Below are 25,000 nucleotides of genomic sequence, written 5' to 3' on the forward strand. Positions count from 1 at the left end.
AGCTGTCCGGCTTCTTTTTTTTTTTTCTTAAATCTTTCCAAAGGAAGAAGTCCAAGTAGACAAAGGCCAGTGCTCGGGGTGTTTGTGAGGAGCACAGCCCAGGAAGTCTCCCCAGCAGCACATGGCAGGGATGCAGGATGTGGGTGCTGCTCTGCAGGCACCTCACAGCCACCCAGGGTAACCCATAGGCGCCAGCTGGCTTGGGGGTCTTGTCTGGGGGAGTGTGTGCCAGGCCATGGGGCACCCCAGCCAGCAGAGACTGTTTGAGGGGGCTGGGACCCCCTTGCCCTGCAGCACTGGGGCAAGATGGCAGCAGCTGCTGTCCCCTGGGGTTGCTGCTCTGGGATGCTCCTGCTTCCTCCTCCTCCTCTGCCCCCAGCAGCCCCACTTTACCAGTTTTTCCCCCAATGTGTGATTACCAGAGGATGGCACAACCCTGGACATGTGGATCTCCTGCTGACTCCAGGGGAAGTGTGTTCAATGTGGCTCATGGGCTGAATCCTACCCTTTTCCAAGTCCACAGTGGCAAGTGCCAAGTCCCATTTGAGCCGTGCTGCCACCAGTGGTGCAGATGTCATTAGCTGGTCTCCAGAAAGGCCTGATCCACCTGCCACCAAGTCAAACCACATCTGCTGACTTTTAGGGCTTTAGATCAGGCCTGAGCACAAAAGTCAGGAGCAGCACTGTGCTAAAGTTATTATTTTTGCAAGTGATAACTAGTCCTAACAGGGGCAGGTTACTGGTGGTGTTAGTGCCAAAGAACACAGCAAGGTAGAAGCTGCACAAAATAAATGCAAACTGGCATGTTTGAAGCACAAACGTGTAGAAAAACCGAAGGAGCTGAAGAGAGTTGTGTCTCTTTGATAAGATATTTTTGCAAACCCCTTGGTTCCACCGAAGTAAAATGATGTGCGTTCCTGTCCTGTTCTCTTTGCTGTCTTTTGCTTACTTACATCAGGAGGGAAAATGAGAGTGGTAGTTTGTTGCATGATCTCAGTGATGTAAAGGAGCTTCCCTGAAAGGATGTTAGATCAAACACCACAGATTTGCCAGGAGATGTGGGCAAATCCTGTCGTGGTGAGACTTGAATTTTTAAATACCTTATATTTATATGCAGACAGTTTTAGGTGTTGAAGATCTCAGAGTGCCTGGGTAGGGCGCACAGAGATGAAGGTCTGATGTTGGGGCTGTGAGGGAGGACTGTGGTGGCACGGGTGGAAACCATGTCCCAGCCTGAGGAAAGCAGTGTCAACACTGAAGTTTTTTGGGGACAGTGGAAAAGTACCGAGATTTATTCCAACAGCCTGCTTTAGGGACTGTTTCTCTCTCTTATGCGTGTAACTCCCAGTGACACTAAATGGACCCTTAAGGGTCTGTTGGTCTTGTCCTGCATTTATGATGTATGTGGCGTTTACATGGAGGCCTGTGCAGGGTGTCCTGCATGGCTGCTGGGCTGACTTAGTCCTGTCATTGAGCCTCTTTCCCTGCTTGTGTATCTCTGTCCCTGCATCTCTGTGCCCAGGGTGAGAGCAGCTATGCCATGGCATTTCAAGAGGCCCTCAAAAAGCAGCTGATGGGGAATAATAATTTAAACATGACACCTCATTCCATCAGAAAGGATACATTGTTTACAGAGGGCCCAAGTCTTGTCCCCTTGAGATTAGCAGGGGTTTGATCATTGAAGTTAACTGGAATGGGATGTGGTGCTAAGAGCTTTCCAATGAAGCCTTTGCAGCCTCAGTTATTTGGGGGAAATCTGATCGTTCACAAGTCTGCATTCAAAGCATCTGTTTTCCCCTGCTGTGTATTAGATTTCTATCCGTAACCTGCAGGAATCCTGGCCCCCACTCATCAATGGGATGAGAGATTTTTCTCCCTTTAATGTCTGTAATCTGTTTCAAGGAATGAGCGACATAAGCATGTTTAAGAATGAACAAAAATTGTGCCCTTTTACCCCAGTTATGTCTTGATAGTACTGCTTTTATTTTACTATCCTCCTTCTGACGACCTTTGGGCTTTCTTCTTTGGGGGTAGAGTTGTGCAAGGGGAACAGGGTCACTCATTGGGCCAAGCACAACTATGAGACTGCTACTCTGGGACACTTTCGCATGATAAATTAGTCTGTAGGGGTTCACAGCACATTTTTTTTTAATCCCAGCAAGTGTATTAGACATCAGTAAACTGGCCCAATTTGACCTAAGTGGGAACTATCTTAATTTCTTTCCATGCAGCTTGCTGCCTGTACCTTTAAGCTATCTGCTTTACATAGTCAGTGTCAAATGTGTTAGAATAATATTAGCACAGGTAAGTAAAATACCTTTTTATAAGGCTTTAAATCATTTCTGCTACAGTTTAATGTGTAAAGCTACAGATTTTCCCAATTTGTTCGTAAGGTTATGTATCACAGACTTTAAATCATTTAAGGTTTTAAACCTGAGGGGTTCACTCACAGTCATGAACTGGAAAGCAGATTGCAAGAGACATTGACATGCTGATCAATGACATGAAGCCTCCAAACAAATCAGTACAGGACTTTAAGAGATGAAGCCTTACTCTGTTCTGTCTGTCATCAGAATTTATAAAGCATCTTAGTGAAAGCCCCTTGAGAATCATTCTTAGAATTTTGCAAGTCATGAGCGTGTATGTAAAATCTGAATTTTTTTCTAAACACAAGTAGCCTTGTAATAGCTTAGCAAAAATGTAGTCTATGATGTTGGCGTAGGAGTACTAAGAACCTGTTTAGCAAGAAAACATCTTCTCAAAACTTAACAGCTTATTATCATCTTTGTTTCTACTTCTTGGCTTTCTTACATTGAATGAGCTGCAAGTAAACACTAAAATGGTATATCTTGAGGTTTTAAGACATCAACAACAGCAGAAATTGCACACAAACAAGCTGTCACTGTTTTTAGACACTGTGCAACTGAAAACATTGGATGGGACCTATGTTTATATGTAGTAGTCCAGGAATTTTCTTTTTCTATGCATCTGAATATTGTAACCAAAATTCACTTATTTGAATTCTGTCTTGATATTTCATGCTTGGGAAGACCAAATCTGATGCAGAGTGGCTTTTTTTATTTTTTTTAACCATTTACAAAAGGTTTTCCTTCTCTCTAGCCAACATGGTAGGTGCTTGGCTTGACTGCCCATTGGTTTGCTTCTCTTGTAGCTGGATAATACCCACGGGAAGTGGGATACCAGATCAGAGATGCTTGCTCACCACTTGTTAAGTTCAATACTGTAAACTATTTAATGAGAAGATAAGCCCCAAAAGGCAAAGCCTGTAATTCAAGTATAAAACCAGAGACAATTGGCATGTAAAAGAAAACACGGTGTGAGGAGAGAGTGAAAAAGAAATGTGTGCCTATGGGTGAGAAACAGTGGTGATGGCAAACCTAACGTCGACTGCTGAATTGTCGGCTCTTAACTGTGGAAATGCGAGTTATAAAGGAGGGGTTTGAAGCTTTTACTGGGTTAATTCTTTTATGTCAGAGAAGTCATATGGCCAAATTATCACTTGGAAAATATTTCTAGGAGCGTGATAGAGACTGGTCCAATCTGCAAGTGAGGTGGGAATTGGGAAACGTTGTGGTAGACCATCAAAATGAAAATAAGTAGCTTGCATTTGGTGTGGTGGAAAAATCAAAGGAGTGAGAAGAGGAGATGGCACAGACTAAGTGGGATATTCTGCAGTAGCATTTTACAGTGGATGTGATTTGGTCAAGGCAGGGTCTGGAGAGATCTTAGGGTACATGAAACGTGTTGTATTTGTATTGCACTAGTGGAGGGCTGTGCTTCTTAGTAGTGAGTTTCTGAGTTGCAAAATTGTTTAATATTGCTTTTGTCACCATTAGGAGTCCTCAAAATTGTTGTTTATCCTTCAAGTCAGCAAATGGCACTGCCCAGCAGCATGGTCCTGTCAGTGCCGGCCCTTTTAAACTAAATGTGATAAAATGGCCAAGCTCTTAATTATTTTCCACAGAAATGATGATGCAGTTCTGTCAGCACTGGCTGCTACAGCCTGTCACTGGGGCTCTGCAGTGAATTCGGTGCTTTTCTGGGAAACTGGTGTTGGTCAGGTGAAGCCCTAAGGCTGTGGTGCTTAAACTGGGGTTTTGAGCCACAGTTTGTTGTATGAAATAGTTTGGTTGATGCAGATGTACAAAGTGTATTATTTGGAAGTGGCCTTTAATTCCATTTGTTAGACATGCATAGGAATAAACATAGTTAGAATTCTCAGTCATAAATTCTTCAGATTAGAGCTTCTGTCCAGTGAACTTTATTTGGCTCTAAGAATGCCCTTTGTTTTTGTTTTTTTCATTTTGCTTACTAATGTAATGGCCCTAAATTCACTACTGACAAATATCTTGGAAGTATTCTGGCTTGGCTTTTACTGCTAGCTCTTATCTCTTTTAAGTAGGGTTTATTAGATGAGATCATCTACAAAGGACTTATTTCTGTTATAAAATGGAATTAAAAAAAGTAAAAATACAATTAGTAGCTGTTCTCTTTTTACTCAGTTTGAAAGATTAGAATATCAATGTCAAAGAGAATAACTGGGTTTCTGGAGTATGCTATGCAACTTTTGTTTTATCCTGTTTTGTCCTCTTTTGCTGCACTGTCTAGGGGAAAGATCAGAAGAATTCCATTCTGTTCCTCAGCATTATATTGATGAGACGTTTTCCCTCTCAAAACAATCCAGAACTGAAAGAACTTTTCTGTTTCCAAAATGAAATGACCACCAAACATGTATTTTATGAAGGCTTAAAAAAATAATAGGTATTAATCCCATTAATATTCTAATTCTCAGTACTCTGCTCTGTAGATTATCTGCTTGAGGTGGTATTGTAATATTTTGATGTAAATGTCTGATTCAAACACTGAATTTTGACATATTAAATTTCTCACAGATTTTATTTTTACAGTTGTGACCTTCAGTACCCGTCCCGTGTCTTTTAAGAATTTCCTCAGCCAGGGAACACATTCGTTGGTTTAAGAGTAACTGGTAAGAATACTTACTTATATTGTTCTCATAAGATTTTCTTCTGCTTATGGATCTGAGTTTTTAGGCTTGTTTTCCCATATTAAAAAAATACATTAAAATGAGGTACCTAAATTAGATTTAAAAATCTGTTCTCATATGTTTTTTCACATCTTCAACAATATTATGTTTGTGTCTTTAGCAAAACTTTTTATTGTAGTTCTTTTAGGGTATAGTGAGCTACAAATAGATTTTTCAAGAAAAAATCTGCTTGGTAAAGTCATGAGCATTCATCTTACGCAGTTGATATGTAATAATTGTGTTAGAGATGAATCATCATTTATTACTTTATCAACAGACTGCTGATTTAAAAAAAAAATCCATGACATCCATGATTAAATTCATTTTATCACTTTTTTTTTCCATAAGTTCAATAGAACATCTCATGCATATTATTAAAAATCATATTCTGTTGTATATTAGCATGAGAAGAACACCCATGAAAATCTGTGGGTGGAGGGGTGTACTACATTGTATATATGATTTTCCTCTGAGCTATGCCAGTGCAGTAGAAAAATAGCTCCTGTAAAGTCGGAGAAATCAGATTGGTGTGGAAATCGGTGTGAAATCAGAATTGGGTTATTTGGCCCTCAGTTTGAAATAAAAGTCTAGCTTCCTAGGAAATAACCAATAATTAATTCTACATTCTACATGCGTTAATTGATTCTTAAATCAAAATTTCTCATAGCTTCTGCTCTCAAATAAAATTCTTATGTTATTTCTTCATTATAATTGTTATACTGGATTGTCCACTTGGTTTTATATCTTGTGCATCAGTAGAAACTGTGTGAATCAGAGGAATTGTGCTGATTTATAGCTAATGTAAGTGAGAGGATATTCAGGCATATTAAAGCTTCAGTACTGCAAATGCATAAGCAGGTATTGAATTACTGATGCTAATGGAATTGCTCACGTGAGTAAAGTTAAGCATAGACGTGTTTTCAGGATTGATGTCTGTACTTAGAAATTTATATCATTTAAGAATACGGCTCACAATTTTTAAAACTTGCTAATTGAATGTGAGCTACTAGATTTTATTCTAGACAATTGACTTGAAAAGAATTGTATTGACTTGCTTCTAGAATAATTCCATCAACTTCAGAGAAGATATGTGGATTTCTAATGCTGTAAATAAGGATGTAGTTTGACCAATTCACTTCAGTGTCTCTACCAATATCAGGAAATACTTGCCAGAGTAACGGAGGAACACAGAACTGGACAATTAGTAATACAAATGGTTTCAATCAAATGGTTAAATAGCTCAGCAAAGACGTGGTTCGTTTTGTAATAGCATTTGGAATCCACATACTAATAAAACCATCTGAGAGGTGTGCTGTTTGTTGTGATGTTAATGCACGGAACAGAAAACTCTTAACACGTCTTGCGTTTCAGGGGCTGTCATGAAGTCATTATAGGTTAAAAAATAAAAATACACACCAACAAACTTAAAATACTCATGCAGAAGCTCATACTTGATTCTAATTAACAAAGCTTACCTTTCTCTTGACCATACCCCTTAGATGTCATCATATAAACTATTTAAATTGATAGTAATATTATGCACCAGAAAATTAATTTTACATTGTATACAGTTTTTATTGTGACTTTATCTTGTTTCAAAAGTGCTTACTTTCTGATTTTGTGGATATTACTGACTGGATTACTTTTATTTTGGTTTTTACACAACAGTTATATTAGAAATTTGCTGTTTTATTCTTACCTTCTTAGTAAAAATCCTTTTATCACACAATGGGTAATTTATATCCATTACCAGCCCTTTCAATCCTTTTCAGTGGTGCTGTCAGTGCCTTTGGCACAGTAATGATTAATGTGATCTAATAATAGTGTGCCATTATATTACCTTAGTAAAACATGTACCAACATCCTATTCAGATCTACCAAATTCATAGCTTCCTATAATATTTTTGTTGAAAGACAGGATTACTATTTTTCAAAGCTGATTTTTTTTTTTTTTTTCCCCCTTTAACATATTTAATGAAATTCACAATTCTTTGCCATGGTAATCTTTGTGCATGCATGCATTTGGGCTTGATGGGTGAATTTTATATCATTCTACATTATTATGATTTGTTAGGCAAATCGTTTGACACAAAAAGAGAGATATGCATTACATTGTTTTGTTTTGTTAAGGGTGCATTTTAAGCATTCAGCACCTTCTGATTATTCTGCTGTATTTATCATAGGGGGTATATTTAGATTGTAGTATGCAAGAATAAGCATTTGGGCTCAAATATGTCTGTAATTTTTCTGCATTCTAACCCAGATACTGCTGCATTCTACAGGAGGAAAGAGCTCTTTGCTGCTCTGCCCAGCAGTACCAGTTTTGGTTACGGTTGCTGTGTTGTGGTGTGCTCTCTTGGGCATTTACTTGCTCCTTTGCCAGTAGGAATATGCAGAATGGTGCCCAACTGTGACCTGGAAACTGGGATTGTACAGTGTTGTGCCTGTGGTTTTCAGTCCCATGTAGATATATTTGAAAACCAAAATCATACAGATCTACCCTGTACTTGAGGTTCAAGCACATATAGTATTTCTTGACCCCAAACTCCAGTTATCAGTTCACCCTAGAAGCAGAGAAAGTACCTGGAGGATGCATTTTTGGTAACAAAAATTGTTGGTGCTTGTCAAAGTGTTGGAGGTGGATATGTAGGACTGCCTCCCATCATTCCAGCTACATACCCGATGCAGTGTAGAAGTTTGCTGCTCTTGCAGCAAACTGATTCCCCCAGTCCTCTCCAACAGGAGGGACTTTACTCACAGCAGTCTTTCCAGTCTTAGGTTCATCTGTTTAATAATGCTCCTAATCAGCATGGCTGAAGAGTTTGGGTAACGCTGCATCGTTGCAAAGCATCTTAAATCTTCATCACACAAAGATGTCATCATTGCAGTCAGGGAGTCACGTACTTAACACTGTTGCAGCAAAACAGAAATGAAACAGCATGTCCACGTTTTAACTCTACTTTGCAATGTTCTGCTAAATACGTACTCTTACCGTTTCATCATATCACAATAAATAATGAATGAGAAAAATATTTTAATCTTGTCAATACCGGCAATGTCTAAAAACAAGGAAAGTGTGTGCATGCATTTATGTGGATTCCTTATTTGATTTAGGCTAAGTGATACAGCTGTAACATGATTTGAAATATGCAATCAATGTAAACGAAGAAAAAATATTTTGAATGCAGTGTATAAACCGTGTGGTCCTTTAGATATATTTTTAGGAAAAAAAAATGTTATAACTGTCATACCATATAACAATAATACTACTGCTAGAAATATATGTAGCAGCTTCATTTTTTCTGCCACAGTAAAGGCAATCTTAAGCCTTGGTCATTTAAATCAAAGACGTTCTCATCTCTTCCACATAGCTGAATCTTCATGACATAACAAGAAATGAAGGGAGCAGAAATAAAGCCTGAAATCTTGGTTTAATGTTGTATTCAAAAGGTTTAAAGAAAGTTCCAAATGATGCTTCCCTGTTTTTAGTAATAAATAATTATTTACCAACAAAAAAACCTTTTAGAAAGAACTCTCCAAACTCAGTTTGCTAATGGAGATGTAATTTGTTAAAGCTCTAACAAAGCTGTACTGGTCCTGAATTAGAGATGCCTTAGGTTGCACTGTAAGTCACTGGACTGTCTATTGTGCAGATTGCATTATATCTTACTGCTTTATTACTCATGGATCCCACAGTTGCACTAGTCAGGACTGGGCTAGAATGAGAAATTGAGGATTCCTTTTTTTGATTAAGAATAGAGTGGTCAGTGAAAGGCTTCTCCCTGCTCTCTTTACACACAACTCAAAATAGATGCAGTAGACTGCAGGATAGACTTCCATGGTCAGAACACTTTCAGGGCCCAGTTGGTTGTTTCTATGCTGTTCCTTTCAGTGGGAGATTATTATATGAAGTGCATGAGGCATCGCGTTCCTTAGGGTAGTTTCATGTCTGTTTCTTTGGTAAAGTCAGTGAATTGGCCAGTGAAGGATTATTTTGTCTGCACATCTTTCCATCTTCATTCTGATGGGAGAGAGGCTCTTGTGTGTCACCTCTGGGATGATGGCTGGTGAGAAGAGGATCCCAATGCAGCTGTGTAAGGTGTGACACGGCACCATTAGAGTTCACTGCCCTTGTTTAGGTTCCTATCCAAATTGCTGTACTGTGATCCTTAACACACTTGGGAAGGTTAGGAAGTGGCTGCTTTTGTGTAACTCAGAAAGACAGGCCTCCCAGTAAGCAGAAGAATAAAATGAATTTTTTAAACTTTTGGCCTAATTCTTGGAAGATAGAAAAGCACAAGAATGTACTTTTGGTTTTTAAGGCTAATTTTCTCTCTTGTGAGGCCATCAGGTCAATGAGTGGAAGTGGCGACTGATAATTCTTGGCTTATATTACTAGCCATTGAATTACTATGTGACTTTAGTAATGAAGCATAAATGTTCTCTGTGTTCCCCAGTGGGCACAATACCATTTACCTGTCTCAAAAATGCTTTGTAATTTAATTAACACTTGGAGTGCTCTTTGAGATCCTCAGATAAAAGCAGGCAAAATGAGTCAATTGTTACAGAAATCTCAATTTATTGCAATTTTTAGAAAACTGCACTTTGTCTTGACTTTTTCAAACCTCAGATATTGTTTGATAGGAGTTTTGGGCTTCGTTCTTACTGGTCCTTAGAGTCACTTGTTCTTAGTTATTTGCACAGGCACAGTGTAGGCATTGCGTTTTTGTTAAACAGAGTATTTTGGTGGATCATAAATTCCAAGTCCCTGTGCTAGGAGTCTGTTTCTGAGAGAAGGATACATTTTTTCAGAGGAGAATTTGAGTTGTGCTAGAAAAGTTCTGTATTATTCTTCAACATGCACTTTCTATTGTTTTAGAGGAAAGACTTCTTAGTTTTTAGTTATGCACCGGATGTAATAGCTTGGTCTTTGTTTCATCAAGTATGCCAGTATCTTGCTGATAAATTACACATGACTGTGCTATTGTAACTACAGCTATTCAGCAGTCACGTATAATTACCACATCCTGTCATGGCCAGATCACTGACCAATGACCAAATCAAGCATTTCCGTTGTATAGATAATCCCTGTCTGTAAGTACGCACCTCTGGAGTGATTCAACTATTTAATTGTTTATACACTTCTGTTTGAATATATACTTTGTAAGCCAGCTGAGATGCTCAATTAAGAAGTTGATATTTTGCTTTTTCCTCTGACCATCAATAAAGAACTTTCACTAAGACAAGCAGGAACACTTGTAACAAGCAAGCTGCAACTTCAGCCCATCCATGTTTTCCATCTTGTTTTGGAAACAGATCTTTCTCTCTCTAAAATCATAAAACTTGCCTCTGTGCTCCCTGGGTACCTAATTCATTCTCACACTTCCTGAGCAGCTCCATGCATTCATGTGGGGTTTCCTTCCTGCCACTCAACTTTCTTTTCAGAGACTATGAAAACACCACACGTGTACCTGGATGCAGCTGGTCTCAAAGTAAGGATCTTAGCAAAAATGTCTACGTTCACACTTTTCCCCCATTAATCTAATTTCTGCCACTGTCTTTTTTTTCTTTGCTACTCAAAAGGAGTTTAAACACTCTTTTAGATAAGCAGATAATCCCAACAAGCATCTTAACAGCTAGCAAAAATGTTGCTTACCTCTTTGAGATGTTTCATCAAGGCCGTGTACAAAGTTATTCTAAGCGAGTCTGTCATTCCCTTCTGGTATTAAAAATGCTATTATCTTGAAGTTTTAAGTTGTACTATTTGTGTAATAGCACATAGCATCTACAAGGGAGTTTATATCTTTCTTATTCTTCCCTTCATCTTCTCCAGCAGTTGTTTCAGAAGAACCCTTTTGGTCTTGCTTTGATAATTTAAACAGACAGTCTGATGCAGTTGTGACTGAAACTGAGGGCTGTCTTTCAACTTCCATGGAAATCTGGGAAGGCCAGAACAGCTCAACTGATATGTCACTGCTTTTCAAATATTGTAGAGTAACGCATTCTCCGCCTAACAGAAATAATAATTTTTCTGACTCTATAGCTGTTTTTCTTTCCTCCTCTATAAATGTTACTTTTGTTGCAATTTTTTTTACCATATCTGTCCACGAAAGATTTGGAGGAGAGGTGGAGTGGGAAGTACCTGTGAAGTTCATAGCTCTGCACAGCTGCAGCGACAGGTGACAGTGCTGGGAAGAAGCGCAAATGTGCAGTGGTGATGTGGACACAGCACATGTGTAAAGGACACCCTGAGAGCAGCTTGCTTTGAGAACAGGTGAAAGTTGGCAACTGTAATGCTCGGTCAAAAGCAGAAAGCTTCTTTCCCTCTCTCCCTGACACTCTTCCTTTGGAATATTACATTTTTACTGGAAGTGTGGCTGCATAAAAATAGAGCACATCTTAACTCTCTTACTAGTGATCTCAAGTGTTGCTTTGAATGGACATTGTCCTGTGAGCCAAACACTGGAGGAAAATTCTTGTGTTCCTTTTCTTTCCTGTGGGTAACTGCACATTGCATAGCTGACCAAATATGCCAAGACTATGGAAAAACAGAAAATGACAAGATGACTATTTCCCAAAAACAGTAAACACACATCGCAGCCTGGCTTCTTATTTGAGAATGCAAGATTTTACTTTTTGAATAACTGCTGTATTTTAACAATAGGCATCAAGTGGTTGCTATGTGATACACAACAGTGTTTTTCATGAACTTTTGGCTGCTGCATAAGCCCAGCAAATATGGGTTCTTACCCTTTTAGTTTTCTGGGTCAATTCATTTTGCACAAAGGAGAGAATGATAATTTGAGTTGTAGGCAGAGAATGTTTTCTTCACATAGTAGGAAAGATGAAAGCTGTTATTATTTGATTTCTTTTTAAATTAAAAATTATAATTCTTTATAGAATTACAAATAATTATCTTATTACTAAAGGCATCCTATAAGCTTGTTACAGAGTCTTTCTCTGTAAAATAATTGCTGATTGTCACTGCAAACTGAAAGTGGGGGTGAAGGAGGGGAAACACAAATACAAATATATATATGTATAACATGTATGTGCGGAAATAGTTTTTTCTTTTATATTTTTTTAAATGTGGTTTGATTACCTCAAAAATAAAGACCTAGGCAAATGCTTTTTATTTGTTAGCTGGTGCTGGCTGATTACAGACCATATAATGGTGTTTTCTGAACTGTTGTTTCTCCTCTCTAAATGCTCAGCCCTTTCCTGCTTGTGGGTCATGGAGGACAGTGTCTATCAGATTTAGTTGGCTTCCTGATGGGACACCACATTGAGGGTGCTTTTATGTTCTTATCTCCTGTTCTTCTATTGTTGGAACCCCATGGAGGAGGATTTCTGAGAACTGTGGATTAAAATCTGTGTAAGAGCAGGGGCTGGCACTTGAATGATGCAGGGAGGGAAAGGTGAGGTGGCAGAAGAGCAGGCAGATGTCAATAGCTGGTGGTAGCACCACTGATGCATAAGGGTAATGGCAGCTTATGTGGGAGGATTAGGAGGACTCCAGAGTAGGGATGAAGGAATAGGTTTGGGATAGGAAGAAGAAGGGTGTTTAAGTTATGTAATGGAAGGAAGAGAAAACTATCTCTGGCTGTGCAATTGTATATGAGAATGTGTAACTGTCTAAGTTACTCAGTGCCAAAGATCTCATTTAATTTCAACTAGCTTCTGAAATAAGTATACATACAAGTGCTTATTCAGGAAGAGGGGTTCTCTGTTGGGAGAAAAGTGAAAGTTTGAAGAGTGCTGTTGAGGAAAGATCCATCATATTGAAAGGTGTAGAGTTTTGGGCAGGGTGAGCAAGACCTGGGTTAAGGATTCAAGAACCATTAAGACAGGCTGCACAGAATGTCATAGTGCTCTTCTGCTAGGCATTGCTAAGCCAAGACCTATCCTATCCTATCCTATCCTATCCTATCCTATCCTATCCTATCCTATCCTATCCTATCCTATCCTATCCTATCCTATCCTATCCTATCCTGTATCAGGTATGTAGGAACCTGTATTTAGTCTTGACCAGATTAATGGAGAACATAATCTGTGTGGCAAATTCAACAAGGCTGTAGAGGGTGGGTGGATGATCCACTGATGTACTGTTTACCACTGTTTAACTTGTGCAAGCTCCAGACAGGCTCCATTTCATGCTATCTTTAATCTGAATTATCACAGTGGCTGTAGTCTCCCATTTATGTAATTTACATAATTCCATTAGATTGAGTAAATTTACACTAATTTGTACCAAGCGTTTCTGCTGAGGAGGTTTGTGGTGGCCATTGCTGCTTTGTTTTTTGTTGGACACAGTGAAGCTCTTCCTGCATATACTTATTGTGGTAAAGATTGTGTGTCTTTATCAGCTAGCAAAGTGTGTTTCAGCTTTCTTAAAGAGTTTCCTTACAGAGAAGAATGAAGGAAGTTATGATAAATCCCAGGTCAATGTGTCCTGACAATCTTCAGAAAATTCTCTGCTTTTCTCCCCATTTGCCCAGTTGTCCTTCTCTCGAAAGTACCTATAGCTGCTTTTTGGCTGGGTTCATTCCAAATCTAGTTTTGAGGGAAATACCTTTTTTTCTTTGGTATCAGGCACTGCAATGCTCTCCTCCTCCTCAAATGATGATAATAGTGATTGCTTGCTCAAAGAGAGAGAAAAAGTCTTTCATGGATGACATTTTTATTTTATTTTTTTCTTAGATGTTCCATGTAAAGCATTTATCATTGGGATAATTTTCTCTCTCAAAGTCATATCAGACACAAAGCTGTCTTCAGGGCTATTTCTTCTAGTTCACTGGACAGCTGTTCTGCCTGAAAAGAAAGAAAAGATCATATATCAATCAAAGACTTCAGGAGAACCCTTATGTTCTTTAACTAATAGGAAAAGCCTAACTGTGAGTTCTTGATCTTCTGACTTCAGCTTTTTTCAGTTTGGAGAACTGCACTGATATATTTTGCAAGAGTATCTGTTGGGTTTATTTTTTTTAATGTTTCTTTTGTGTGTTGTCTTGATGCTTGGAGGGTGTTACAAACTCATCTTCACTGGTGACAGCCACATCATAGGCAAACTTTTTTCTTACCCCTGTGACTTGATTGATCCTCCTTTGAATGTCACAATGGGCAGAAATTAGCGCTGCTTAGCAGAAGCAAGGTTCTCATCTTTGCTGGTGCTGAAGTAGTGATTTCTAGTGGAAAAAGACTAAAGGGCTGAAGGGCAATGCCCAAGCTGCAGCCTTCTTAACTGTGCAGACGTCTGTATTTACTCACCATTCCACATTTCTGTGACTCCATTATGCTGAAATAACTAACAGGTAATAAATTCTTTTTTTGTTAATTTATTACTAATTATTCATTTACCCTAGTCTGTGATGCTAATTTAAAGAAGGTTCAAAGTACATCAAAAATTCCTTGCCTTTAAAAAAAATACTGAGAATACTTTATTCAAATGACTAAATGATGTGCATATACAGTAACAGAATTGAGCTTAGCGTGTGTCGTTTCATCCGCAAGTGTGGAGTGAAACACAGAAGTGTATTTGGATACTACTGGTTTAGCCTTGTAGAGATTACCTTTCAGAATGGAAACCACATCTCACAGTAGACCAAGGGAACCATTAAGCCAACTTGGACACTTTTGAACAAGTAGTGGGTGGGAGAAGGAGGGAAAGACAAAACTAAACTCCAAAGAAGATTTTTGTATCTTCCTGTTGGTGCTCTTCAAAGACATCATTAGCAGTTTTTAACATGTTCATGCTATATTAGTATTTGATGGTATCTTCAGAGCCCAGTCACTGTTATGTGGGGTCCAGCAATAGAGAGATACGCAGTGTTTTCATGTGTTTTGCTGATAGAGACCCTTTGTTCATCAGGCTGTCAGGCCTTGACATTGGAAAAGCTTTGCAAGGGCTGCCTGGCCCAGATTACTTTATATAGGATTGCAAGCAAAATTAAGGCATGATGAAGCTAATTATGCAGTGAAAAAGAGGTATGAGAAAGATGTGCCAGTGTAATTGCAGTAAATTCTTGTATTTACATATACTTAGAGTTGTTCTGGTCCAAAATTTCCTGGAGCAAATTAATTTATTGATTCTTAGCAGATCATGGATCATATCGCTTGCCATATTGGATCAGAATATTGGGCCATCAAGTACCATTGATTATGACCAGGAGCAGAAGATTTAGAGGAAGAGGCAAGAAACCTGTGATCAGTCATTGCAGAATAAGCTCTCCTTAAGGATGTTGTAATTATAAGCAGGACACATGGCCAGTGTGTACGAGTGATTGTTCCAAACCGAAGGAAAACAATGGGGAATGATTTAATTCTCTTTTGCTTTGAAATATAGAAAGATCAGTTTTATTTAATCAATAGACTCTAGGGTTTGATGTATGGAAGAAAACTTAGAATCAGTGGAATAATATTTCTGGTTAAGCACTTCTCATCAGGAACTTGTTTGACCTGTGAGCTGCTTCATTTTTTAAACTTGGATGTCTTTATTGTAGAACTTCTAAAGATTCTTGCCGTGCCAGCACAAGGGAGTGTGTGTTTTAATACAGATGCATCTTGTAAGAAAGGAGATAAACCTTTTTCTTTGTACACAGACACATACATGATTTATCAAACATATTGTATTACTCTGTCTTTACAGTAAAATGTACAGTGGATGTGAATTACTCTATCTGCTGTAGGATTAGAAACTCTGATGTTCTGTCTTGTATTCAGGAAGAGGATTATTCTACAGATAACGTGCAGATAATTTACTTTTAGTGAGGCATTGCAGCTTAAGGACAAGCAGAATCAACTTTATTGAGGTAAAAGAAATAGGAATTGGTATGGAACAGCATAGGATAGTTGACCACACAGGAGTTTAAAAATGACATCAGAAATATAAATGTATCTTTGTATATTTATTGAGCAGTCATTTTTTCAGTTATCCTAAAATGATCTTTTGATTAAAAAAAATCTGTTGTAAATTCTGAGTACCTTGAAATTCACCAAGTTTATTGCACATATGATTGGCAGCATTAAATGCAGCTCATTTAAATATGAAACATCTGTACATTATTATTTAGGGATTTTTCATATGTTGATTTTAGAAATGAAGATTTTATGAGTCCTTGCATGCGTAGTTGTGTATTACTTATACACAAAAGCAGTCAGTAATGAAAGAATAGCCCAAAAATATACTGTATATGGCTTTGTGATTAAGGCAGGAAATGCATGGCATATGAAGAAATACAATATGCATTGCATTTGATTTTAGGTGTGGCAGCAGCAATTATTGTTTCATAACAGCAGGAGTAACATGACAGTTCAAAAGCTCAGTGAGAAGATTATTTTTTTTTAATACACAGCAATGTAAATTCTTAAAATAACAATGTAATTTTTACATTTCTCACTGGATATCAGCATAATCCAATTTAGAACAATTTATTCTCAACAGGTATGGTAAAAATAAATATATCATTGTCGAGTGTGGTATAATACATTAATTTTTGAGTGAGTTATGAAGCTGTACAGCTCAGGACCTAGGATAAACATATTCCTTAATTAATCCATTATGCTATGGCACATGTGTGTCACTTTTATTACCTTAAAATGAAAAATGTAAAAAAAAAAACCAACCGACAAAGAAAACCCCAACAAAACAAACCCTACCCTCTCCACCTTTTTTTTTTCTGTATTGGAAAACCTTTCTTCTAAAATCATAGAATTGTAAAACCTAATGCACCAAACACCATTAATGAGTTAGAGAGCTAAATTCCTTGAAGACTTGTGAGATAAAGAACAGTCATCTTCTGGTAATCACATTCAAAGACATTCTTCAGCTCATATGTTTTAAAGCTTATGGATGCAGTTCCTACATTTTGAAATTCCAGGTAGAGAATGGAGGTGAATCTACGACTAAACAATCATATAAGAACAGTGGAAAATAAAGATATTTTAAAAGATCTGCCACTTTAACACATCAAAATGCAGTTTTATAGATACATATAGTTTCTGAAGCTGCCTATACAGAGCTACAGTGAACCTTTTCCTATTATGGATCTTGTTATAGCTTTCAGCCAAGATGCTCCTTTCTGCACCACCACAGATCCCCAGAAAATACAGTGTATTTGTTTAAAGGGTAGGTAACTTGTAATTTCTAGAAGAAGGATGACAAAATGTCCCCTTCTGTTTGACTCTGCTATCCTCAGCTTCAGAAGTTGTTCCCTTTGGTTCTGAGTGTGAGTGGGTGTCACGTTTTAACCACCGAGTTTTATTTACAGATGGGGATGAATATTAGTCTTGTAATTATAAATATTTTGCATTTACAGTAAAGTATCTACAAGAGCTTTCGTCATCCACTGATTAAAGAATTAAAGCTCACCAGGCTCGGGCCAGCTCGGTAAGTTGTATTTGTCCTGTAGCTCTGAGTAACTGTGGTTGGGGAAGATGGGGTGATTTTCTTAACGTCAGTTGCTGGCAGAGCTATCTGTGGCACATCTTGGAAGAGACTCCAGATCTCCCTCACTTCCAGGTCTACGACTTCTCCTCAACACAATGTATCTACTTGATTATTTAATATGGGAAATCTTTTTCCAAAATGTGGTATTTCATCTAGAATTTAAGTACTAGAGCTGGGTGCTGGGACAATTACTTGCAGCTTGCCTGTTAAACTGTATCGGATATTCTTGATATCAAACCTGTACGTTTACGAATGTGTGTTTTGTGTGCCCAAGGGCAAATGATCTTTAAGATATCTATGTGAATACATTTTAATGTGATTTTACAATGTTAGGCTATCTGTCACTTCTAAAATCTGATACTAATAGAATTCAGGTTTTGTCATTTTACATTAAAATAAGAATAGATATAAGACACCATAAACCAAAATACTATTAATGAAAAAATCAAATTAGAGATTATTGTGTATTGAAGACATTAAATTTAATATAAATTAGCACAATACAAAGAAATATGTTTTTCTGCCATCTCAGCATTAGAAGAATAGCACTGCTTTTCTCCATATGTCTGTCACTAGGTTGTTATTTCTTTTGTTTAGTCATATAATAGAATGTGTTGAGACATATTATCCTCAACTTGTGTAACAGCCTACAAATACTGATTGCAGTTTGAGCTTGTTATGGAAAAGTATTGCCCTGTGGATTGAGAAAATGACCAACAGCGGACTATAATCTATGAAGCTGAGAGTAAAATTGCCAACTAGAGGTCATTTTTCAAACCAAGGGGCAATAGTTTTCTACTATAAACTGAATATTACAGTCAGTATATGTTTTATTAAACCATTTCAGAAACTTGGGAGCAGTTTCATTTAAACTTCTTGCTTGATGTGGCTCAGAGAACAAGCCCAGGGCAGCTAACAAAAGAGGCCTGGCATAGTCTCTATAATAAATATTCTGTATACTCAGTAATTATGAAGGCTTTAGGGCTTTAATGGTGAATGGCCATATCCTGCCACCGTTCTGTATCCTTAGTAGCAATTGAAGTCATTAAGATTTGTAGATAAAAATCAGCGCAGGCCACTGTTTCTCGCTGTAATACTATGACAAACTAGGTCCAAACTATATAGAAAAGCCAATTATGGCTATTAGAGTCTAAGAGATTAAAAGGAAAACACCTTTTCCCTTCTCCATACCCTTTCATTGTTTTTCTTTCCTACTGAAGTATGTAGACAATAGATCTCTTTATTGGCAGTCATACAGGGGTGATTGCCTACTGCCTTAGTCAATAAGAGGATTTCCATTCTGGACTAACAGAGAAAACAAAAACATGCATGGACAAAGTGAAGACTTATCCACCTCCTCCAACACACTTTGCATATCCATAAAGAGTCCTGCCATCCTGCGCCTGCAGAACAGCAGCGTGTTCTGCAGCCATTGCTCTATCTGGGTGACTTTTATTGTTAGTAGATTGTCAGTACAAAAAGCCATGATCGACTTTGGGTTTTAGAAGAAGTGACAGGGACTTCTAGGCTCTCTGTGAAACAGAAGGGCAAAGAAAAATGAGAAAGACCACAGTGGTTTAAGCAGAAGGGAGTCAAATAAAATCTTTCACCTTCTCCTCAAGAATCCCTGGTGAAATGGTTTGTTTAGAGCTCCTTGTTGGACTTGTTCTCAGCTGCTTCTGCAAGCTTTGATGTCAACTTGTTGTCAGCTTCGCAGAATTTTTAATTTTCTGTTTTGGGTCAAAGCTCACAGAGTGATTGGTTTGTGGCCTAAGCATGTCACAGTCCAATACTGCCATGTTTTCAACAGTGAACATATTTAAGTTACTGTATGCCTAAGTTCCAAGTTCACTTGTCACAATTATGCACGTAAATTGTGCATTCACATAACCATAATTAGGAATGTCTATCTGTACTTGCCAGATTAATGCATAGCTACAGATGAAGCAATGGCTAATTAGGTGCAGAATTTGCACTTTGAATTTTTAAAAACCACATCTTACATCCATATGTGTGTATGTATTATACAGATACAGACTTAACTTTCTAATGGTCATAATTTTAAAGGTCTACATAAAACTTCACCACCTCGATAAGGGTGATGGATTAGAACAATAAAAATTGGAGCAGCAAAAGACCCGTTATACATCTAGTCCATCTTCTTGACATTACAGGATTGTTCCCTACAGGGTATTTGCCAGGAGTTTGTCGAGAGCAGGTTTAAATGTCCCAAGCAGTGAAGTTCCCACTGAAGTTTCATAGATATAATTCAAAAGATATTTTTCTTATGCTTTATCTTAAATTGATCACTTTACCCTGTTATGTTAGTCATAGCTTCAAGTACCTGTCCTGTGTGTATCTCCTTGCTGCTTCCATGCCTCTGAATATTAGCAAAAAGTTGCCATAAATTACTTTGGTATTGACTGTGCCCTTTTCTTTCATCTTCTACCCTAACACTGTGTCACTGACCAGGCTGTTTTTGTTCCCCCCAAAACTCTGTTGTAGCCTGGGCCAAATGAAGATGATGCCATTAATTTAGCATTGCATATATTGTATAATATATGCATGCTCTCTCTATAGGATTATGTATCTAGTCAGTGTTCATTTCTAGGAGCTTGTTTAGAGGTCTGATTGTATTGGGCACTGTACAAATATGTAATTAATCTTATTTTTAGCAGTGCTTAGCTCCAAGCTGAGGGTGTAGAAATATAGGGTTATTAGTTTCTAGAACATTTTTATTATGTACTTGCTATTTTGATTGACAACTGTTAGTATTTTTAAGATGTCAGAACTAAAACTTATGCTGCCATATAGCATCAAATGTAATGTACGCTAAGTAAACAGAAGCATTTGAGCAGGATAATATTTATTGTATAGTTACATAGCAATGTGGTAAGCAGCTAGAGAGAAAATTATTCTTCAAGAAGGATATTTGATATTTTACACTCTTTAGATATACAAACATAGGACTGAACTTCGCACCCTGTTTCCTCAGGGGTAGCATGTAGGTTTATCATCTGTCCTGTCTGGGTGGTTCTCAAAAGCTTCCGTTCATCTTCTTCCTTTCTCTCAAATTGCCTCTGTAGGAGAGTAGTAGGAGAAGGTCCTTCTGAGAGTAATTTTATAACTTTTCTGCTTTACTATTTGATGGTTGGCCTTGTAGCTCCAGCCAAAATTTGTACTGAACCCTTTGTAACCAGTGGAGAGGCAAGAGGTGCAGTCAGGAGAAGTGTTGTGCAATGGGACATTCCTGAGGAGAAGGATGGGGCTACTGTGACCAAGTCAGGTACCAGTTTCTCATTTGGCAAAAAATCAGTAATAATTTTAACTGAGTAAATAATTTTGTCTCCAGAACAAAAAGAATAGTTACTATGAAGTATCTGCAAATTTCCCATGTATTTCTAGTGAATATTTAATATAAAGCAATTAGAGGCAGGGCAAGAATTATATAGCTTTTAAAAACCAATGAATAAGGAGACTCCTGTTTTCATTATGCAATTCACCCACTTATGGAATTCAGGTTAAAAGGGCGAAGCTGCAATATCCAGAACCTGGTTCAGAAGGTTGTGCTTAGGTCTGTGTGCATCAACTGCCATGCTGGAGCCAGGCCTGGCTTTAGAATGGGACAGCAGAGATGCACATCTTCTGAAAACATGTATAAACAGTACAAGCTAAGTTAATGAAGATGCGAATTCTTGTGCTCTGTGAACAAGCAAACTGAATTGGCATTAATCAAGAAGTAGGAAGACTTCGAGCTCTTCTTTTTAAAAATAAATTTATCTCAGTCTTCATACTTTTCAGCAAAAAAGTATTTGGCTTGGTTTTGCAGGAAGTTCATCAGGCACAGAATATATTAGGCAGAAGTACCTGGTTTAGCTTGTGTAGTGAAAAGAATAAAACTGTTAATATGGTGGTGTGCTCGTGCTATTTTTGCTTAATTTAGACCTAGCTTTAATGTTTTAATGAAGTACCATGCGTTAACTGACTTCAGTAGAAAAAATTCTAAGAAACGACTCTTCAAATCATTCCCAATTCAGGGGTTTTTAAACACAGGACCAAGAATGACTGCTTGTGTCCTTCACACAGCATCAACATAATTAGCTGTAAAATCACAAGATAGTACCATTAAGCAGCTGGTTTTGGCAAACTTGGATTAACTGGAAAAGAGGAATCAGTGGGACTGATACTTTTCACCATTATTTACTTTCTTGGCTAAATGACTTTTTGTAGTCATTGAGACAAAAAGTATCCTGAATGTGAGGTGTGTTTATTTTTCCCTGAGCACACCTTTACATACAGTGCCTGACTTATAATGTGGCTGTTGGGCAGCACTTTTAAAGTTACAGTTTCTGGCTGCACTTAGAATGTCTTTAAACACAAAATTACATATATTAAAAAAACCCCAAACAAACAAAACCAAAACCACACAAATAAACAGACACTTCCCCTCCCTCCTCCCCAACTAATCATATAGCATTTACTATGAACTGTCTAGTCAAATTCAGCATTCATTCCTGAAATATAGTACATCATACTTTATTGTTGAAAAAGTCTCTTTTAGACTATAACCTCTTCTTCTTTCTTAAGTGTAAGTGGTTGACTGCTGCAGCATTCATCCAGTGCACCTTTTGTATTTTCTTCAGCTTTTCATTGCTTTGAAGTGGTTTTCCTATTGACTTGTGCTTGGCATCAGGCTGATGCCATTAAAAAAATAATACCAGTCTTAAAATGCTTATTATGAATCTTGATTGGTGAGAGCACTGAAGATGCTTGTGGAAGTACAATTTGTGAATAGTAGTTTTTGTTGATCAAGACGATGTGCCAATGTGTCTGACGTACTTTCAAATTGTTATCAATCCTGATACCAATTTATGTCTTATCCCTTCTCGCCCATCTGTGATGCTCATGGTCCATCTCTTCTGGGCATTAATATACATGTTTCAGAAAGATACATCTAATGACCAGTCTAGCTTAGAGGGAGCAGTGTTGTGTTATGATGGGATAAAGTGTCACGGTATCTTGGGTAAATAAGCCAATCAGCATGGGAAGAGAAAAAAAATTTCATCTGTCAGGAAAGAAAAAAGAGAGGAAGAGCTGTGGTGTTTGATCACTATTGAAAATGAGGGCACTGCCCAGTAGAATATAAATGAAGAAATGTGCCATCTGCATCACACATGTAGTTAGAGCGAGGGTTGTTATATGGGGTTCGGGATGATGTTACACACCTTTCAGGTGACTTTTCTGGATTTGGTAGACATGGTTCCTGTAAACTCCTTTAGTACAGCCCAGTAGACTGCTCAGTGCAATCATAATGCTTTGTTCTGAGATTCAGGAAGAATTGCATCAGAGAGGCTTGACTATGGTCATAGGTCATCAGGGTCAGGACTTCAATGCCGGTACTGTTTCCATTTGAGCATCTTCTTTGTCTCCTGTAACTTAAATCCTATCCTCAAATGCTTGCTTAGGGATGGCATTGATATTCAATGGGAGCTGCAAATGCATCAGAGATCAGATGGAAAAAATATATATATAATGTATCTGTGTATTGTACGTGGCAGCTAGGCATAGTAATGGAGTAATGCTTTAATATATACAGTATCTTTATTATACAGTCAAGTGGAAAAAAGAGGATGTTTCTATTTATCAGTTTGGTGTGTGTGCGTTTTTTTTTTTTTTGTCTTGGGTGTTTCTATCTTTGACTGATACAAATATTTTGGAATCTAAACATATCTCCACAATACTGTTATGTCTTTGTTCTGGATTTCTTTCATCTTAACTTATCAACACAGTATATGAGCCATTTTATCCTGCAGTGTGATCATCATCCTAGTGTGTATTTGCTCATTAATGTCAGGTTAAGATCTAAAGAAATATGAAAGTAGGAGTGAAATGTCCTTTTTTTTTTTTTTTTTTGCCTTGCACTAATTTTTTTATATTAATAATGATGGAAGTAGGAAAACAACAATACTGTGGCTTGGTGAAAAAAGTATACATATTTTCCTGCAAATGCTGTACTGCTTCCAATCTTAGGTTGGCTTAAATGTTAGTACTTGAACATGACCTTAACAAAAAACTTCGACCAAGTTTCTCTTAGTAGGGGTGAAGAATTATTTCAGTACTTATTGAAATAATTGAAATATCCTAATGAAACATCCCATAAAACAAAATGTAAACAAAAAGCTCATTCTAGTCTTGGTATTTTTTTGCCAAATGGATTTCTTTTTTTCACCCATTTCCATTGCGTAAGTTCATGAACAGTTGGTAAGGTCTCGTTATGTACTTGATATTCATAGTGAAGAAATGATGAAAAGAGAAAGTACCAATGGCAAAACATAAGATGTAACAATATTTTAGAAACTGGTCTTGGTTGCTAAAAGGATGTGCATTTGTTAAATAAGTTTGCCCCTCTACCCCCCAAAGCTTATCCTAGAAGTATTTTGAGACAATTTTTGTCTTTTTTTTAAAAAAAAAAAACAACATAGAAAACAAAAGTAAAACAACTTTCAGGTTTTCAACTAAAACTAGATTTTCCTTGAAGGGTGCAGACAGAAGGGGAGAGGCGTGCACTAGTGGGTCAGGAAGGCCACAATTTACACATTAGGGTTTGTGTGTTTTGACTAATTTAAGGTGTTGAAAATTCTTACAGTCAGAGTCTGCTCCTCTCTGCTAACTTAACAGGACCAGAGTTATACTAATCCTGGTCAAATACAGCAAAAAAGTCCAAGGAACGGCACAGGGTGAGGGATTTGGGGAGCACGAGGACACGAGTGATGCTCACCCACATCAGGTCCTGTGGGGACTGATGGGCGCTGATCCTTGTGCTGAGAACAAGGGTCAGAGGATGTTTCCCAGCTGAGTAAAACCCTGAAGCACAAGGAGAACTTGATGCATGTGAGTCATTTTGGGGAGATCAGTGTCATGCTGAAGGGGTTAAATGGACCAGTCTCATTCAGAGCTGCTCTTATTTTTTTCCCCACCTTCAGCTTAACCATCCAGCTATTTACACTGCTTATTTTTATTCCTCAAAATTTTTCTTTCCTTTTGTGGGGACAAATCACCATCCACAAACTCACAAAATGAATAGTTCAGAATATGTTTTGTCTTGAAAATTCCTAATTTGATTGACATGATTTCTAACATACATATATTCTGAAGTTTTCAGGGGAAACTATGCAAATGTTATGATGGAGCTGAAATGCCTAGTTAACATTTGATGTTTTAGAACATTAATATGCTGTATTACAATACAGTGTAAAACTTAAATGACAGAAGGATAGTGTTTTGACTTTCCTAAGGTAAACATTTCCATATTGTAATATCAGGTTTGGGTTGGAACTAAATTTTCTGCCGAAAGTTTCATTTTTAACAGGTCTACCTATGCTAATGAGTTTAGCAGTTATGGCTCTTTAATTTCAGTCCTTCCTGAGAATCACCGTGTCTGCCTCTACTTGTTGCTTTATTATTTTTAGGATCTATCAGTTCTCAGTCCT

At 37.7% G+C, this 25,000-nt stretch overlaps 1 protein-coding gene across 14 annotated transcripts in view; it reads left to right on the top strand.

The window, feature by feature from the left end:
• Window positions 1-25,000, top strand: part of ZNF536 (zinc finger protein 536) — a 345,380-nt gene that overhangs the window by 49,560 nt on the left and 270,820 nt on the right. For 7 of the 14 annotated variants that reach the window (XM_021282082.2, XM_065028359.1, XM_065028358.1 and 4 more), the window contains exons 2-3: window positions 4,929-5,008; window positions 17,380-17,450. The gene's annotated coding sequence lies outside the window, so the exon portion shown is untranslated. Of the gene's footprint in view, window positions 1-4,913; window positions 5,009-17,379; window positions 17,451-25,000 lie in introns of all 14 variants that reach the window. The other 7 variants (XM_065028364.1, XM_065028366.1, XM_065028360.1 and 4 more) reach the window with 3 other exon arrangements.

This window comes from Columba livia, chromosome 13 (assembly GCF_036013475.1).
Source record: "Columba livia isolate bColLiv1 breed racing homer chromosome 13, bColLiv1.pat.W.v2, whole genome shotgun sequence".
Classification (NCBI taxonomy): domain Eukaryota; kingdom Metazoa; phylum Chordata; class Aves; order Columbiformes; family Columbidae; genus Columba; species Columba livia.